Here is a 19,444-nt window from a genome sequence, read left to right as displayed (position 1 = left end):
AAGTGGATTTGATTGGTCATATTTGACGTTGTACAGACATTACCTCACTATGCAGAATTTTAAGCAAGAACCCAGGGCATTATGGGAAGAAGAGCATTTGAGCAGGAACCCAGGGCATTATGGGAAGAAAAATTGCCATTTTGAGCAGTAGTCAAAGGTACTATGGAAACAAGGAGCATTATGGTGAGCCACATGTTGTTAGCCACAGGTGTTATGTTCACATTTTTTTATTCTTATCTACCTGACAGTCTCCCTTTCTTTCCCTCAACCCTATAAGACTGAGTTAAACTTGCATTGTAATTCAGCTAATTGCATGATGAGGGCTTGTGTTTGGTTGCCAGCAACTTCTGTTGCCCTTTGGCTACAGGAAATAAGATTCTTCAGAGCACACTTTAGAAGCCTTTAGGTTATTTATGTCCATCTGGATCTGGGAAATTGAATCTCTGAGCTCATTTCTTTTCCTTTATGACTTTGTCCAGAGATGCCAGGAGCAACTAGCCAACATTATTATATTCTTTAGTTTTTTCAGAAATGTTTAAAAGTATAGTCATTGAATTCCCTGCCTCTCATAAGCAGTGAATTAGGAGTATCAAATGTATTTCATGTATTTCTTCAAATAGCCTGTAACATAGTTTAGCAGTTCTATACTATCAGAAGAAGCCTCTTTAGCAACTTTAGGACTAAAAATTGGATAGCCAACTCCAGAAACCATAAAGCCAACTAAGGAAATTCATGCTTATAATTGTTTCTCCAGAACCACTCCTGGCACCAAAATCTTATCAGTAAGGTTTCTCTGGATTTGTTATTCTAGAGAATATGTATATAGTATATAATTATAAAAAGAGACTTATTACATTTCTGTAAACAGTTGGAGACTGCATAGTTCAACAATGGCTGTCTACATGCTAAAGAACCAGAGAACCTCATAGGTGCTCAATCCAAAAAGCTGAACACTTCCTCATATGGAACATCAATGATGTTGCTCATCTCAAGGCTAAAAGTCTCGAAGCTTCCTGGAATGTTGCTTGTAAATCCATGTTGAAAGGTGAAGAAGCTGGAGTGTGATGTCAGTGGGTGATGACACTAATGGTAGATAACAGGAAGAAGGGAAATGTTGAGGAATGATGGCATTTGCATGCGCTGGCTGTCCTATTTGATAATGCCATGTACTTTCAGGATGAGTATTTTCCAATCACCTCAGGAAATATCCTCACAGACACATCCAGAATTGTACTTTGCTAATCACCTGAGTATCTCTTAATCCAATGAAGTTGACAATCCAGATTAATGATTACATGGGATATTTTACCTTTTGGTATCCTTTTTAATATCTTTTATCAATGTTTTATGATTTTCATTGTGTTGATCTTTCACATTTTTTAAAGTAAATAATTTTTATATTTTATTTACTTTTTTATTGTGAAAATACTGTACAGAGGGGTTACAATTACATGGGCAAGATAATGAGTACATTTCTTATCAAGCATTGTAGCCTCCTCCTTTGTTTCCTCTTCCCATCCCTTCCCATCCTCCCCCCGTCCTCCACCCAATCCTCCCCGCTCCCCCCAACCAAAGTTGTGAAGTTCATTTTCGACATAACGACTTGTACATCTCATTGTTGCAATGGGTCCACTTGTATCCCTATTTAAACGATTTGTTTTTCCCCTTCCCCTCCACAAATTATACCGACATGAAATACAGTGAAAGCAGGGGTTATACTGTGGGGGAGGGACATATAAAGCAACAAAGAAATAATCTTATAAATGTGTTAGAAATAATTGCATGAAAGAAAAAAGAACATTTTAATACATATCTTAGGGTTAATTTCCCTAACATCACCTTATCTGACCTTTTCTGCTTGACTCAGACATATACTAGATATTGCAAATAAGGGAAACCATGGGACCTATGTTTCTTTGGGCCTGGCTTACTTCAACTTAATATAATTTTTTTCCAAGCCTTTCCATTTCCTAACAAATGGGGCGATGTCATTCTTTCTGATGGAGGCATAGAATTCCATTGTGTATATATACCACATTTTCTTTTTTAATTTATTTTTTTTGTGAACATACTGTACAGAGGGGTTACAATTACATGGGCAGGATAATGCGTACATTTCTTACCAAGCATTGCAGCCTCCTTCACATCCCTTCCCAGCCTCCCCCCTCCCCCCCCCCAGTCCCAATCCTTCCCCCCCTACCAACATTGTAAAGCTCGTTTTCGACATGACAACTTGTACTTCTCATTGTTGCAACAGGTCCACCTGTATCCTTAAACGACTTGTTTTTCCCCATCTCCTCCACAAGTTATACTGACATCAAATATAGTGAAAGCAGGGGTTATACTGTGGGGGAGGGACATACAAATCAACAAAGAAATAATCTTATAAATGAGTTAGAAACACATGCATGAAAGAAAAAAAAACATTAAAATACATATCTAAGGGTTCATTTTCCTAACATCACATTATCTGACCTTTTCCGCTTGACTCATACATATACTAGATATTGCAAATAAGGGAAACCATGGGGCCTATGTTTCTTCGGGCCTGGCTTACTTCGCTTAATATAATTTTTTCCAAGTCTTTCCATTTCCTAACAAATGGGGCAATGTCATTCTTTCTGATGGAGGCATAGAATTCCATTGTGTATATATACCACATTTTCTTGATCCATTCATCTACTGAAGGGCATCTGGGTTGGTTCCATATCTTAGCTATAGTAAATAATGCTGCAATAAACATAGTCGTGCTGGTAGCTTTAGTGTGGCCTTGTTTGTGATCATTTGGGTAAATGCCCAAAAGTGGGATTGCTGGGTCATTGGGGAGCTCTATGTGGAGTCTTTTGAGGAACCTCCATACTGCTTTCCAAAGTGGTTGAACAAGTTTACACTCCCACCAACAATACAGTAAGGTTCCCTTCTGTCCACAACCCCTCCAGCATCTGCTGTTATTAGAGTTCTTGATTTTAGCCATTCTAACTGGGGTGAGGTGGTATCTCAATGTTGTTTTGATTTGCATTCCTTTTATGGCTAGGAAGGTTGAGCATTTCTTCATGTGTCTATTGGCCATTCTTCTTTCCTCTTCAGAGAAGTTTCTCTTTAAGTCTTTAGCCCACTTGTTTATTTGGCAGTTGTTTCTTTGAAGATTTGTTGTTGGGGGATTTAGAAAGACAGTCTCTTCAGTAAATGGTGCTGGAAAAATTGGTTAACTACTTGTAGAAAACTAAAGCTAGATCCTTATATATCACCCTGCACCAGAATCAACTCCAAATGGATCAAAGACCTCGGAATCAAAGCAGACACTCTGAAAACATTACAGGATGGAATAGGAGAAACCCTAGGTCTCCTTGGCACAGGCCGAAATTTTCTTAATAGAGACCCAGAAACACAACAAATCAAAGAAAGGTTGGACAAATGGGATTGCATGAAGTTGCAGAGATTCTGCATGGCAAAGGACATAGCTAGAAAGATCAATAGAAAGTCCACGGATTGGGAGAAGATCTTCACTATCCGTACAATGGACAAGGGTCTCATATCTAAAATATACCTTGATCTTTCACATTTTTTGTTAAGCTTATTCCTAGTTTTTTAGTTAATGAATTAATAATAAAAATGAAATTGTTAATATTTGCCTTGATTCAGATCTTAGAATATTGCAGCTTTCCCAACTCAACATAATTTTATCTGTTGGTTTGCTATAAATGGCCTTCATTATATTGAGGTATGTGCTTTTATTTCTAATTTTTCAGGATTTTCTTTTTTTTTTTCAGCATTTTCATAATAAGGAATGTTGAATTGAAATTAACATACATTTTGGTGTCCTTCTTTGTGATGATGTGGTATGTTGTATTTTTTTTTGTTTAAGCACATTGAAATGTCCTTGCATACTTGGGATGAATTCTGCTTTATCATGGTGAATAGTCTTTTTAATGTGCTTCTGGATTAAGTTTGGTAGTATTTTTTCATTTAAATTCATTAAGGATATTGCCTTGTAGCTTTCTTTCTTATTATTTCTATACTAGTTTTTAAGGCAATGCTGGCCTCAGAATGCTTTTGGAAGAATTACTTCATTTTTCTTAATAGCTTAAGATTAACTAATAGTGGGGCTGGGAATGTGGCTTAGTGGTAGAGTGCTTGCCAAGCAAGCATGAAGCCCTGGGTTCGATTCCTCAGTACCACAAAAACAGAAAAAGCTGTAAGTAGTGCTGTGGCTCAAGTGGTAGAGTGGTAGCCTTGAACAAAAGAATCTCAGGGATAGTGCCCATGCCCTGAGCTCAAGCCCCATGACTGGCAAAAAAAAGAATAATAGTATTCTTCTTTAAATATTCGGTAGAAGTTGGGCACCAATGGCTTGCAGCTGTAATCCTAGCTACTCGGGAGGCTGAGATGTGAGGATCATGGTTCAAAGCCAGCCCAGACAGGAAGGTCTATGAGTGTTATCTCCAATTAACCATCAAAAAGCCAAAAGTGGAGCTGTAGCCCTGAGTCAAGCCTAGTATCAGCACAAAAAAATGGCAAAATATACCATTTAAATTATGTTACTGAATTTTTATTTGAAAGGGTGATTTTTATTAGTAATTCTGTCTCATTACTTATTGTTTTAATACTTTTTACTCCATGATTTAGTCTAGAAACTCCTTGAATTCTTCTATATTATTCAAATTAGTTGGCATATAATTGTCTATAATAATCGCTAGTGAACTTTTGTATTTCTGTGGTATCAATTTTCAGTTCTGATTTTATTTGAATCTTTTCTTTCATTTGCTTGGTCTGGATAAGAGTTTGTCAATTCTGTGAAGACCCAGCTCTTTGTTTCATTGAATTTTTGTACTATTTTTAGATTTCATTTCATTTATTCTTGTGTGTGATCTTTATTTCTTTCCTTTTACTAATTTTGGGCTTAGTTGTTGTCTCTCATAGTTTTTTGATGTGTAGTATCTCCATTTTCACTTCATTTTAAGAATATTTGTATTTTCCTTCATTATTTCCTTCTTGACCCATTGGTTCTTCAAAAGCAATGAAGGCCCAGAGTTCAGGCCCCACGACCAGACCCCCTCTCCCAAAAAAGAAATAATATCCAATATAGTTTCATTTTCTTTAATTTTGAGAGTTGTAGCTTTCTCCAATCTACCCTGGAGAAAGTTCCGTGTACTGATAAGAGAAATTTATATTTAGCAGCCATTGGATGTAATATTATATTCATATCTGTTTGGACCACTTAGTTTAAACTGTAATCTAGCTCTGATTTTTCTGACATCCCACTTGTAATGAAAGTGGGGTGTCAAAGTTCCCTATCACTCCTTTCAGGTCTTTTAATACTTGCAACACACACACACACACACACACACACACACACACACACACACACATTTAGGTGCCACAATATTGAGTACATATGTATTTTATCTTGTTTTTCCCCTTGTTAAGTTGCCTACTTTATATAATAGCCTTGTCTCTATTGCTTCTTACTTAAAATCTGTTTTATCTGATATTAGTGTAGTTATTCTTGCTTTTTTGTTTTGACTTCTACTTACAGGAAATATTTTATCCCATCCCTCTCATTTTCACTGTTTGTGAGTCCTAAGAGGTAAATGAAATTACTTGTAAGCAATTTTTTTTACCAATTCAGTAAATCTTTATCTTTTTTTTTTTTTTTGTCGGTCTTGGGGCCTGAATTCTGGGCCTGGGCACTGTCCCTCCACTCTTCAGCTCAAGACCAGCACACTTGAGCCACAGCGCCACTTCCAGCTTTTTCTGCTTATGTGGTACTGAGGAATCAAACCCAGGGCCTCATACATGCAAGGCAAGCACTCTACCACTGAGCCACCTTCCCAGCCCAATCTTTTATCTTTTAACAAGATAATTTAATCATCTACATTCAAAGTAATTACTTAAAAGTAAGGTCTTACTATAGCTACTGTTACTTATTTCTAGTTTTGTTGTAGTTCTTTTCTCTCTCTCTCTCTCTCTCTCTCTCTCTCTCGCTTATGATTCTTTCTTGGAGGTTGAGGGAATTACTGTAGCAGTTCTGATTCTTTCTGTACTAATTTTTGTCTACTGCTTTGTAGTTGACATAAGTTTTACAAAAAATGTTTTGATTATAATAAGTTACTCTGAAAATGATGGCAACTTGATTGTAAGGATAAAAAACTAAACAACAAATTGAACAAAATAATAACAAAAAATATACTCATAAGAAAGCTCTCAAGTTCAATTACATTCTCTCTGATTTTAAATGTTTGATATTCTGTTTTGTATCTTTCATTATGCCCAGCACTTTAACATATTAATGTAATTGTTAGTTTATACTCTCTTTGTTTTTTAGTCTTCACACTAAATATCTGAATGGTTTATGGGCCATAAAGTATTAGAGCATTCTTAAATTTCTGGTATGAATATTCTTACAGGTAACTTTTATACTTTCCTATGTTTTCCTCTATGAATTTGTAAGACTTCTTGTAGGATAGATCTAGGAAAGTTATAATTTCTCAGCTTTTGTTTACCTGATTTTTTCTCCTTTCATTAGTAATAGATAGCTTTTCTGGGTACATTACAACTGACTAACATTTCCCCTCAATACTGTGAAAATTCCATGCTGCTTCATACTGTTCTATGAGGTTTCTGCTGGTAAATTGGCTGTAAGGTAAATGGGAGTAACACTGTGTGCTTTTTCCTTTCTTTTGTAATCTTGGGAATCTTGTCTTGAGTTTGATGGTACATGCCTATAATCCCTGCATTTGAGATACTGAGGCCTAAGGATGATAAGACTGTGTTTGTGAAAGCAGTTTCTTGGCCATCTAAGCTGGTGCTAAGCTGAATCACAGCCACTAGGACCTACACAGCCCCACAGGTGCACTACGGTTCTATGGCACAGCTGGTGGTGATGTAGGCTAAAATATAAGACTCATGTGGCACATATCTCTGCCTGTTGTTCAGGGAGGTCTAGAGTTCCATTGATGAGCACTGACCTGATGACAACTGTTTGCCCAGGGTTGGTTATATGTGGCAAAGACATTTCTTTGGCCTCTAATGCTGATGCTAAACTAGATTGCACCGAAGTGTTACAGTATGATGCGGGGAGCTGCACAGACTTAGGATGTTGAAGTGTGCCCCATGCCTCACTTCAGAGCTTTCAATGATGTGGGCCAGAACTCAAATTTGCATTACAAACACACAGGTTTGGGCCTGATGCTAGGTCAGATTTAGAGGCTCCATCTTGCAGGCTATAGTCTGTGCATGTGAACTTCATTTTTTAACTGATACTTGGTCTCACTACAGAATGCCTGATACTGAGCTCCAAGACAAAGTTCTGTGCTAGCTTTGGTATCTTGCTCCCAAACAGATGGAGTCTTGTCTTCCACCTCCAACCATGTCTGCTGCTTGATGTCAGAAGAAGTTGTTGGAGACAATCTACTTGCCACCTGCCTAGCATAGTTTTCGCTGCTTAGTCTGGTAGTGTTGGTCTACAGTAGGAGTTGTGGGGTTGTGGGTCTCTGCTTAGGGAGGTTTTTTTTAATATTTTTTTGGGGGTCCAGTCGTGAGGCCTGAACTCTGGGCCTGAGCGCTGTCCCTCAGCTCTTCAGCTCAAGGCTAGCGCTCTACCACTTGAGCCACAGCACCACTTACGGCTTTTTTCTTTTTGCTTATGTGGTGCTGAGGAATCGAACCCAGGGCCTCAGGCATTCAAGGCAAGAGCTCTACCACTGAGTCAACTTCCCAGCCCTAGAGAGTTTTTAAGTGTAAGGCTTGGTCTTAATTCTCTTATCCATCTTTCTTTTTTTTTTTTTGTCGGTCCTGGGGCTTGAACTCTGGGCCTGGGCACTGTCCTCCAGCTCTTCAGCTCAAGGCAAGCGCTCTACCACTTGAGCTACAGCGCCACTTCCGGTTTTCTGGTGGTTTATTGGAGATAGGGGTCTCACAGTCTTTCCTGCCCAGGCTGGCTTTGAACCGCGATCCTCAGATCTCAGCCTCCTGAGTAGCTAGGATTACAGGCGTGAGCCACCAGCGCCCGGCTTCTCTTATCCATCTTTCAAGCAAGAAGCTACTCCATTCTATGAAGCTTAGAGTTTGGAGAGGGGGTGATGTGGGCAACTTTCCTTTTTTCCTCTTAAAGTTATATTTTTTTCTTCCTGGTCATATATCTGGGTTTTTTAGCTCCTGCAAAGGTAGTGAGTATAGAAAAACTGTTTAACCTGTTATAGCTGTGAGAAGATGGTTACCACAGGCTCTTAGTGATAATATTGCTCTGCCTCTCAAAAGGCATTATTCTGCCTTTTAAAATTTTTGATGTTTTAAAACTGATTTACAAGAGTTCTTAATATACATACCAATCCCATGTTATATTTGTTGAATATTTCTCTGAGATGGTCACTTGAGATTTTCTTTTTTTTAAGATATTGAATATAATTTACTTCCAACAAAATTCCTAGCCCTTAAAATGTTCAGTTCAACAATATTTTGGGTTTTTTTTTTTGCCAGTTCTGGGGCTTGAACTCTGGGCCTAGGCTCTGTCAATGAGCTTCTTTTGCTCAGGGCTAGCACTCTACCACTTGAGCCACAGTGCCACTTCTGGCTTTTTCTAAGTAGCTCATTAGAGATAAGAGTCTTATGGACTTTTCTGTCTGGGCTAGCTTTGAACCATGATCCTCAGATCTTAGTCTCCTCAGTAGTTAGGATAACAGGCATGAGCCACCAGTGCCCAGTTAAATTCCATAACTTATGATGTTTATATGTAGAGAGATATATAGATGTATATATGTATGTGTGTATATATATATATATATATATATATATGTATATCCATACTAGGCTTAAAACCTGTCCTCTCCCACTCAAAGAGAAACTTCTCTGAAGAAGAAATAAGAATGGCCAATAGACACATGAAGAAATGCTTAACTTCTCCAGCCATAAAAGAAATGCAAATCAAGACAACATTGAGATTCTAAGTCACCCCAGTTAGAATGGCTATAATCAAGATATATAATAACAACACATGCTGGAGGGGATGTGGCCAAAAGGGAACCCTACTACATTGTTGGTGGGAATGTAAACTTGCTCAACAACTTTGGAAAGCAGTATGGAGGTTCCTCAAAAGACTCCACATAGAGCTCCCCTATGACCCAGCAATCCCACTTTTGGGCATTTACCCAAATGATCACAAACAAGGCCACACTAAAGCTACCAGCACAACTATGTTTATTGCAGCATTATTTACCATAGCTAAGATCTGGAACCAACCCAGATGCCCCTCAGTAGATGAATGGATCAAGAACATGTGGTATACAATGGAATTCTATGCTGCCATCAGAAAGAATGACATTGCCCCATTTGTTAGGGAATGGAAAGATTGGAAAAAATTATATTAAGTGAAGTAAGCCAGGCCCAAAGAAACATAGGTCCCATGGTTTCCTTTATTTGCAATAACTAGTGTATGCCGAGGAAAAGCAGGTCAAAAGCTATGTACATATGACCATATAAGATGATGTTAAGCAAAATGAAGCCCAAGACAGAGACACAAGTGTTGCTTTTCTTTCTTGCTATTGTTTTTAGCATACTTATAATGTACTATGTGATTTTTTGTTTCTTTGGTATGTTCCTCCCCCACGGTATAACCCCTGTTTTCACTGTATTTGATTCTGGTGTCCTGCATCTTGTATATACATTTTTCTAATTTGGGGAGGGGAAGGGAAAAAACAAAATGTTTAAATAGGGACACAGGTTGACTCATTGTAACAATGAGATGTACAAGACACTATGTTGAAAATGAACTTTACAACCTGTGGGGGAGAAGGGAGGGAGGAGTTGGAGAGGTGGGAAGGGAAGGAATGGTAGGGGGAAAACAAAGGAGGAGGTAACAATTGTTGATAGAAAATGTACTCATTACCTTACTCATGTAACTGTAACCTCTCTGTATACTATTTTTTTTTTTTTGGGTCCGGTCGTGGGGCCTGAACTCTGGGCCCGGACACTGTCCCTCAGCTCTTCAGCTCAAGGCTAGCACTCTACCACTTGAGCCACAGTGCCACTTCTGGCTTTTTTCTTTTTTGCTTATGTGGTGCTGAGGAATCGAACCCAGGGCCTCATGCATGCAAGGCAAGCACTCTTCCACTGAGCCACCTTCCCAGCCCCTCTGTATACTATTTTTACAATAAAAAACATATTAAAAAAACTATCCTAATCTCTAGCACTTGTGAATGCTACATTACATAGCAAACTGAAATGGTCTTTGCCACTATAATTAAGAATCTTGAGTTGGGAAAATTATCATTGATTATCTGATGAACCTTAAATGCCATTGCATTTACAAAAAATAGAAGAGATTTGGCAGCTGGAAAGCAATGTTGAAGATGAAGGCAGAGAATTCAATAATAGTATCATGAACCAAGGGATGCATCAGCTAGTAATGGAAGCTGGAAGAGGTAAGGAATGGTGTTTTCTCTAAAGCCTAAGAGAATACAGCTCTGTTATCACCTTGACTTCTGTTCACTAAACTGATTTCAAGCTTTTGTCCTATACAACTATACATTTCTGTGATTTTTAGTGGATATATTGGTGGTAATTCATACAGCAACTACAAGAAAATAACTAAATATTTACAAATTGAATATTTACAACACTTAAAGTCAGTTAAATGAGAAAAGAAAAATCTTTAAGGCAAATAATGCTAGAAAACTATACCTCCATATTGAATAAAAATCCATAACCTCTAAACATAATGCTTGTAACCATAAGGAGTCTAGAAGAACAGATATGGAAATATTTTCACAAGCTCAGTGTAGGCAGATATGTGAAGCATGCATGACACTTGATATTGTGTATCTAGGATAAAATTGTGCTGAAGGACAGCGCCCAGGCCCAGAGTTCAAGCCCCATGACTGACCAAAAAAAAAAAAAGAGAGAGAGAAAGAAATGTTAATGTCTTTAATTCACTCTTGAATGATTCAGAAAATACTATGTAATGAATATTATATAACTAGGATAAATATTACATAATATTTTGTACATACAGAGAGGGAGAGTATATTAATGTAAGAGAGAGGCAGATTTAAAGCAAAGTTGTAAAATTTTGAAAATTAGAGATGAGAATCTGGTTGAAGGGTGTATAGGAATTCTTTATAATTCTGTTTATGTGAAATTGTTTTTGTTTTTGTTTTTTTGTCGGTCATGGAGCTTGAACTCGAGGCCTGGGCGCTTTCCCACAGCTCTTCAGCTCAAGGTTAGCACTCTACCACTTGAGCCACAGCACCACTTCCTGTTTATGTGAAATTGACAAAAATAAAGTACATATACTTTTATTTATAGGAATTCAAATCTGAATGATGTTTTAATAACCTTTTTATTTCTTTTTATTTTTTTATTTCTTGCTTATATTTTTTTTTTTTTTGTTTTTGTTGTTTTGTTTTTTTTTTGTCGGTCGTGGGGCTTGAACTCTGGGCCTGGGCGTTGTCCCTCAGCTCTTCAACTCAAGGCGAGCACTCTACCACTTGAGCTATAGCGCCACTTCCTCTTGCTTATATTTTTAAAGAATCATTTTTTTAAAAAAATGTTAGGCATAATTGTTTCATATTTTATATGTCTGGTAATTCTGATGCCTGACAGCCCTGGAAAGAGATTCTGTTATTTTCAAATTATTATTTTTTACTCAGAATCATAGTAGTTTTGTTTCAATATTTTGTATATATTTACTTTTAGTTCACATTCCTTGGAACTTTGTGTGCAAAATTTTCTTTTCTTTCTTTCTTTCTCTTTTTTTTTAGTTTTGTTCATATTACTCCAGAATTTGTGTTTGCTTCTGCTGGTCACCTGGGGGCACTACCAAACAGATAATTTTCTGATTGAGATTTGTGGTTTGAGGTACCTCACATGTGATGTGCATTTGGATAACAAACTACAATAAGGCCAGCTTTTGAAATTCCTAGGGGAAATAATTTTTCCTCTAATTCCAAGATTAAAATTAAACATGGGTTTTAGTTTTGTTTTCGTGACCCTTTTCTGTTCACTTTTACACTGATAGCAAAACTTTTGTAGTCCTATGGGCTGGGAAGGTGGCTCAGTGGTAGAGCGCTTGCCTTGCATGCCTGAGGCCCTGGGTTCGATTCCCCAGCACCACATAAGCAAAAAGAAAAAAGCCATAAGTGGCACTGTGGCTCAAGTGGTAGAGCGCTAGTCTTGAGCTGAAGAGCTGAAGACAGCGCCCAGGCCCAGAGTTCAAGCCCCATGACCAGACCCAAAAAAAAAAAAGCAGAAAATTTTTGTAGTTCTAGCTAAATGTGGCTGACATAATAGGACAGATTTCAATTTTGAATAGATCATAGGATTTATAATCTGTCTCGTGTTTATAGCCTACTTCCTGTATTCTATGCACGCTTGAAAGACAAACTCAAGTTCACTCAGGCTTGACACGTAAGTTCTGAATAAATGTTGGCTATAGTAGTCACCTTTTGGGTCTTCATTTTCAATTTCTTTTTCTTCTCTATGCATTTTTTTTTGTCGATCATAGGGCCTGAACTCTGGGCCTAGGCACTGTCCTTCACCCCTTCAGCTCCTCAGCCCAAGGCTAGTGCCACTTCCGGCTTTTTCTGCTTATGTGGTGCTGAGGAATCAAACCCAGGGCCTCATGCATGCAAGGCAAGCACTCTACCACTGAACCACCTTCCCAGCCCCTCTCTATGGATTTGTTTTTACTTTGTAGCTTTGTGATTCATTTAAAATCTATATTATGGGGTGACATCAATCAAGATGCGTTGTATTCATAAACTGGTATATTGAATGGTAACTGCACAATTACTTAAAGATAACAAAATTTAATTTAAAATAAAGTAAAATCTGTATTATGTTTATCTTTGTAAAATTATTTCCATTGGGAAATCATTTTCTAAACAGCTATGACATTTCAAACACTTCTATGTTTCTAGTTCTGTTGACTTATGATTACAAGCGATCTTAAAAGCTATAAAACATTTTAAAAGATTCCTATGTAGCTTTCAGAATAATTGATTTTTGTGTTTTATTATCTACACAAAATGTTGATACAATGTTTGAGATATGCTTAAATTTCTACATGAATTTTAAAATCAATTTCTTGAATGAATTAAATTCTAGTAAGTTTAGATTTTATATCTGTTCAATCTTTAAGGAAATTTGTTTATATCTACTGCTCACTTGTGATATCAACATGCCATACATTTGCAATTGCTTTTATTTCAAATTTACTGCCATTATGCATATATAGTACTCACTTGCTTAGCTTTTTAATGTCATTGCATAATGTTTTACTTTATTCTCATTGTGGCATAGAGAAATAAATTCCTACTTCTGAAACATTAAGTTTACCACTAGTGATTTCTTTTTGTTGTATTTACTTTATATCTTTTTTGTTGCCTAGAAATCCTACATTATTTTATTAGTAAAGTCACTCCCTTAAGTGGCTATTTTACAGGCTCTGCTTTTTGTCCTCGCCCCCAAACTTCCATTGTTGCCTCCTCCTATCACAACACATATCTATGCATGCAAACATATCACCTGCTTTTAAAAGCCTTTCCTTAATCCCACTATTAGGTTAGCTTGTCTCTTTTTTTTTGTCCACTTCATTTTATTGGGTTTTTTTTTTGGGGGGGGGGTGCTGGCCTTGGGGCTTGGTTTCAAGGCCTGGGTACTGTACCCCAGCTTTTTTGCTCAAGGCTAGTGCTCCACCACTTGAGCCATGTCTCCCATTTTGGCTTTTTAGTGATTAATTGGAAATAAGAGTCTCACCTTCATTCCTTCATGAGCTGGCTTGGAATAGTGACCTTCAGATTTCAGCCTACTGAGTAGGAAGGATTAAAGACATGAGCCACCAGCACTGGGCTTCCTAGGTCCATTTTAAAGGGAATAATGAAAGAATCATGAGCATTCAGAATATCCTCTCCTTTTTTCTTCATTCTCTCTAGAATACATTCCATTCACTGCTTTTTTGTTGTTTTCAATTTTCACTATCTTTAAATAGTTGTATAAAAGGGTTTGAATTCAGCATGTCATTTCTGAACTCAGAGCCTCACACTTGCTAGGCTGGTATGATACTGTTGAGACAAGTCTCCAACTTTTAAAGAACATTTTCATTACTTCTGGTTTTCACCCAGTACTGGGAATTGAACTACTCAAGACTTCACACTTGCAAGGGGTTACTCTACCACTTAAGACATATTCTAGCTTAGACTTTTGCTGGTAATTCAAGATGGAGTTTACAAATTTTTCTGCCTACATTGGCTTTGAATGATAATCCTTCAGCACTCAACCTCTGAATAGTTAGAATTGGACATGTTCACATCTGGAAAATTTTCATATACACACACACACACACACACAAACATATTTTTCACTAGCGGCAAGAACTACAACATATCCATCACTCCAGAAAAAATTTCCTTTTGCCCATTTGCAATCAGTCCAACAATATCCCAATCCTTGTTAAAGGCAAACCATTTCTCTGTTATCTTAGTTTTAGCTTTCACATGAATTTTGTATCAAATGAAGTCATACAGTGCATACACTGTTGTGTCTTTCTTTTGTAATACAGCAGAATTGGTAAATACATCAATATTATAGTGTGTCTCAAGGATATACCTTTTATTGCAGAGTAGTACTTACTGTATGGTTATGATAAAAATATTGTTTTAAAAACCTATTAAATATTCCAAAAGTTTACCTCATGAATTAAAAACGTATTTTTTCCTTTTTTCTTTCTTTTCCCCATCTGTCCATCTTCTTTATTATTATTATTATTATAAAAGATGTACAAAGGGGTTACAGTTCATAATTGGTTTTTAATTCATTTTCATTAGTTTGTTTATTCATGCACAGGTTCACAGATTTAGATTGTATTCTGTTTGGAGTTTCTGAAAATAGAACAACTAGAGACATGTAATTGGTTTTGGTATTTTATAAATGTCTTTGGACAATTTACCTTGGGTAAATTCAAAAAGCTAAATTGCTGTCTCTCATGATGAATGTATGCTTAACTTCTAAGAAATTGACAAGCTCTTTCCCAAAGTAGTTGTACCATTTTTAATTCTGACTACCAATATATTACTGTTCCAGTTCCACAAAATCCTCACTAACATTTCTTTTTCTTTTTCTTTTTTGTTGGTCGTAGGGCTTGAACTCTGGGCCTGGGCACTGTCCCTGAGCTCTTCAGCTCAAGGCAAGCACTATACCACTTCCAGTTTTCTGGTGGTTTATTGGAGATAAGATTGTCACAGACTTTCCTGCCCGGGCTGGCTTTGAACACCAATCCTAGATCTCAGCCTCCTGAGTAGCTAGGATTACAGGCGTGAGCCACTGGAGCTTGTTTTTTGTTTTGTTTTTTTTTCTTTTCATTTTCTACACTTTTATTTTGTGGTGAGTAAAACAAACACAGTCAAAACATGAGACTCCCACCTTCCCTCCTTACTAACATTTTATATGCCTCATTACTTTTAATTTTTGTCGTTCTAATAAGTGTATGATGTCTAATTGTTTTTAATTGCATTTTTCTTTTTATTAATGTATATTAATTGTACATTGTACAAAGGTGTTTTATTGAGATGTTTTTCAATTCAACATCAGTTTATGAGTGCAATGCATCTTGATCAATATTACACTTTTCATTATTCTCCTCCTTTTCTCCCAACCCCACCCATCCCCTCAATTTTCCTAGCTCCATTTTCACACATGTATATTGAATATTATGGCTTCACTTTCCTACCCTTCCTCTATTTATTCATCTGTTCCTCTCCCCTATGTCTTCCTTCTCCCTGAAACCTCAAGTTCCAGCTTCGCTGTATCCATTTTGTTAGATGGTTCTTCCTCCCTCCCTCCCTTCCTCCCCCCTTCCTCCTTCCTTCCCTCCTTCCTTCCCTCCCTCGCTTCCTTCTTTCTTTCTTTCCTTCCTTCCTCCCTTCCTTCCTTCCTTCCTTCCTTCCTTCCCATCTACCATTGGTTCCCATCCTCAAGCAATTCCCCCATTTTACAATCATGTCATTATTTTCTTTTTTACATCTAGATTCTGAATATGAGAGAAAAATATGTGATACTGGTCTTTTTCAGTTTGATATATTTTATTAACATGATTTTCAGATCCATACAATTTTCTCCAAATGACATAATTCTAAGGTCTCAGAGTCAGCTTGCCCATTAAGTCCCTGCCCTGTGTCCCTACCTGTTTACAAAAATCTGTTGTTTCTATTTCCCTGATGTTGTACTGTTTTCACAGTGTGACATACAAATTCCCACCCCAGTTGCAAGAACCTTATTACACTCCTTCTCAGAATGTGACTCTCCTCCAATTTCTGTAGTCCACGTAATACCTTCTTGGAACTGACTCTACCCCCGAATTCCCATAGTCCACATAATGTGACCCATATGACTGCCCATGTTACCCATGTGACTGCCCCCTAAATTTTTACCCATGTGACTGCCCCCTAAATTTTGTTTAAATTCAGCCCACACCTGTACATTGCTGCCTCCATTCCTGCTTGGAGCAACCCGGCAGGTCTGCCCCCTGCACCCCGCCCCCCTAAAGCCTTGAGCCCATATTGATCGCTCTTGCTCACCTCTCATTTCTTACAATAATTCATAATTTCATTCCTCTGTGTGTACATATATTGTTAGTATGTCCTCTTCCATTTGGGGTTTTACAGCCTCCATCCTAGGCCCTCAGCATGTATTTTTAACCCCCCAGCTGCACCAGCAGAACGCCCTCCACTCAGACCTGAATGCCACCCTGCCCTTCACAAAGAAAAGAGAATGGAGAACCGTGGGTGGGATCCATCTGCAGTCAGCATTCCCACTCTCCACCCATACCTAAACTCTGCTTTGCCTACTCAGAATACCTGCCAGCTCTAGTCCTGGGACTGTGTAAGGATGTCTGAATAAGGACAGTTGCCACTCTCTCACGTGAGGGAAGTGGCCTTGTCAGTCCCTCTGTCAATAAACCCCTGTGCTGTAGGTGAGTGTGTGTTCACGTGATTTAGGGGGATAGTGCTTTCATATATCACATTTTCTTTATTATTCAGTTGATCAACACCTACACTGATGAGTTTGGCTATTATGAATAGTGCTGTTATAAATATGGCTGTGTAGGTATCTCTATTGCATGCACACTGACATTCCTTCGAATATATGCTCGAGAATAGTGTGGTTGGATCATATGGTATTTCTATTTTTAATTTTATCTGAAAAACCTCCATAATGGTTTCCATAGTGACTGTACTAACATACATTCCCACTAACAATGTCCAAGGGTTTATGTCCATGAACATGGCAGGGAAATCTTACCATCTTCTAGCATCTTCTCCAATTCTTTCTTTACAATTTTATAGTTTTCATGTTATAAGTCTTTCACCACCTTAGTTAAGTTTATTCCTAAGTATATAACCTTTTTTAACTATACTGAATTAGATCTTTTCCCTAAATTTGTTCTCAATGTATTCTTTCTTGATATGCAGAAAAGCTACTGATTTTTTTTCATGTGGGTTTCATATCTTGATACTTTGCCAAGTACTTATCAGACCTGAGGGATTTTATTGGAGTTCTTAGGGTTCTTTAAGAATAGGACCACATTATCTGCAAACAAGGATAATTTATTTTCATTATTTCTTATGGTATTCCTTTTCTTTCTCTTGACTTATTGCTCTGGCTAAGAATTCAAACACTGTATTGAGTAAGAGTGGAGTGAGTGGACACACTTTATCTGTTGCTTACTTGAAAAGACATGGTTTTAGTTATTGCCTATTTGCTATGATGTTGGCTATAGTTTTGTAATATATATTATCCTGGGGGGATATTTAATTTTATCATAGGTTTTTTTCTATGCCCCTTGAGCTAATTACATGATTCTTGTGCTTTATTCTGTTTACATGTTGCATTATATTTCTTCCTTTTCTTTCTTTTTGTTGGTCATGGGGCTTGAACTCAGGGCCTGGATGCAGTCTCTGAGCTCTTTTGATCAAGGCTAGCACTCTACAACTTCAGCCATAGCACCCCTTCCAATTTTTGAGTGGTTAATTCAAGTTAAGAGTCTCACAGTGACTTTTCTGCCTGGGCTGACTTTGAATCATGATTCTCAGATCACAGCCTCCTTAGTAGGTAGGATTACAGGCATGAGCTCCTGGATCCTGGCTTACATTTCTTAGCTTTACAGTTTATGAATAGTTTAAGGAACACCGGTGTTCTTTAAAGATCATGTAGAATTCAACAATGAGTCCATTTGCTCCCAGGCTTTTCTTTGTTTTGGAGAATTTACTACTGCTTCAATTTCATTGCTTGTTATGATCCATTTAATTGGTTTATATCTTCTTGGTTTAATTTTGGTAAGTCATATAAATCTAGAATCTATGGCTTCTAGATTTTACATTTATTAGAATATAAATTTTAAAAATACTTTGCAATGATCCTCTAAATTTCACAAATATTGATTGTGATATACCCTTTCTCTTCTTTAATTTTATTAATTTCAGTCTTCTTCTTTTCAGCTAATTAGGCTAAGGATGTGTCATTTTGTTGATCTTTAGGAAGAACCCACCTTTTGTTTCATGAATATTATGTACTGTTCTTTTAGTATCCATTTTGTTAATCTTGCCTTGATCTTTATTGTTTCTTTCCATCTACTAGTATGGGCTTGATTTGTTCTGAGGTGCATAATTAAGTTATTTGTTTAAGATGTCTTTGATTTCTTTTTTTTTTACATTTTTTTAAATTGTGAAAATACCCTATAGAGGGGTTACAGTTACATGGGCAAGATAATGAGTACATTTCTTATCAAGCATTGTTGCCTCCTCCTTTGTTTCCCCTTCCCATCCCTTCCTATCTCCCACCCCCCATCTCCCCCCACCCCCCCACCCTCAGCCAAAGTTGTAAAGTTGGTTTTGTTTTTTTTAGTATTCTTATTTATTTATTTATTTTTGTGAACACACTGTACAGAGGGGTTACAATTACATGGGCAGGTTAATGCGTACATTTCTTATCAAGCATTGCAGCCTCCTCCTTTGTTTACCCTTCACATCCCTTCGTAAAGTTGGTTTTTTGACATAACGACTTGTACATCTCATTGTTGCAATGGGTCCACCTGTATCCCTATTTAAACAATTTATTTTTTCCCTTCCCCTCCACAAATTATACCAACATCAAATACAGTGAAAGCAAGGGTTATACCATGGGGGAGGGTCATACAAAGCAACAAATAAATCATCTTATAAATATGTTAGAAACAATCGCATGAAAGGAAAAACATTTGAAACTTATCTTGGGGTTCATTTCACCTAATATCTACTTATCTGACCTTTTCTACTTGTCTCAGACATATACATATTGCAAATAAGGGAAACCATGGGACCCATGTTTCTTTGGGCCTGGTTTACTTCACTTAATATAATTTGTAAGTGCTTTCTTTCTTTAGTAGTACTGGGATTTAAACTCAGAGTGCCTTCTA

This window comes from Dipodomys spectabilis, unplaced genomic scaffold (genome assembly GCF_019054845.1).
Source record: "Dipodomys spectabilis isolate Male_0828 unplaced genomic scaffold, ASM1905484v1 ptg000411l, whole genome shotgun sequence".
Lineage (NCBI taxonomy): Eukaryota > Metazoa > Chordata > Mammalia > Rodentia > Heteromyidae > Dipodomys > Dipodomys spectabilis.
The sequence above is the reverse complement of the archived record's forward strand: the minus strand, read 5'-3'. Positions refer to the sequence as shown.